The sequence below is a fragment of the Dipodomys merriami genome, unplaced genomic scaffold, assembly GCF_024711535.1.
Source record: "Dipodomys merriami isolate MVZ:Mamm:240054 unplaced genomic scaffold, mDipMer1.0.p SCAF_295, whole genome shotgun sequence".
Lineage (NCBI taxonomy): Eukaryota > Metazoa > Chordata > Mammalia > Rodentia > Heteromyidae > Dipodomys > Dipodomys merriami.
Genome location: NW_027204437.1, coordinates 764676 through 765664, shown reverse-complemented (window position 1 = coordinate 765664; position 989 = coordinate 764676). Strand labels below are relative to the sequence as shown.

At 39.7% G+C, this 989-nt stretch overlaps 1 non-coding gene across 1 annotated transcript; it reads left to right on the top strand.

Annotated features, from left to right (window-relative positions):
- The first annotated feature begins 442 nt into the window (after positions 1-442).
- On the top strand, positions 443-548 carry LOC138839167 (U6 spliceosomal RNA). The gene has a single exon (XR_011375890.1). It is a non-coding gene; the product is annotated as a U6 spliceosomal RNA (small nuclear RNA).
- Positions 549-989: the final 441 nt, after the last annotated feature.

The following is a 989-nucleotide window of genomic DNA, read 5'->3' as shown; positions in this document are numbered from 1 at the left end:
TTATGACAGGTGCCTTGTATAGAATAATGGAATTCCTCCTCCCACACATCTCAAACAACAATTATCTGGAATTATTTAATTTTTGACATGTCAATCTTGACTTTATTCTTAAATGTGTGCTTATGTAAGAAATACATGGTTCTAAAACTTCATGAAAATTCCTTTGAACTTACTTTTTTGAATTGTCTAGTTTAAGAAAATCAGTTGCACTTTATATATAAAAAATGTTTTGTGCGGGCTCGGAAGTTGGCTCAGTTGTAGAGCGCTTGGCTTGCATGCCTGAGGCCCTGGGTTCTATTTCTCAGCACCGCATGAACAAAAAGCCAAAAGTGGTGCTGTGGCTCAAGTGGTAGAGCACTGGCCTTGAGCTGAAGAGCTGAGGGACAGTGCCCAAGCCCAGAGTTCAGGCCCCATGACCGGACCCAAAAAAATAAAATGTTTTGTGCTCAATTCGGCAGCACATACACTAAAATTGGAACATTACAGAGAAGATTATCATGGCCTTGTGCACGGTTGACACCTAAATTCGTGAAGTGTTCCAGATGCTGGAGAGGATGTGGCCACAAGGAACCCTACTGCATTCTTGGTGAGAGTGTCAACTTTGGAAAGTATGGAGGGTCCTCAAAAGACTCCATAAAAAGCTCCACTATGACCCAGCAATCCCACTTTTGGGGATTTAACCAAATGTTCACAAATAAACTACCATCACAACTATGTTTACTGCAGCATTATTTACAATAGCTAAGATACGGAACCCACCCCGATGGCCCTCAGTAGATGAATGGATGAAGGAAAATGTGGTATATGTACACAATGGAATTCTATGCCTCCATCAGAAACAATTACATCGCCCAATTTTTTAGGAATTGGAAAGACTTAGAAAAAAAAATTCATTAAGTGAAGTAAGCTAAGTCCAAAGAAACATACGTCCCATGGTTTCCATTATTTTCAATAACTAATATATGTCTGGGATAAGCAGAAAAGGTCAA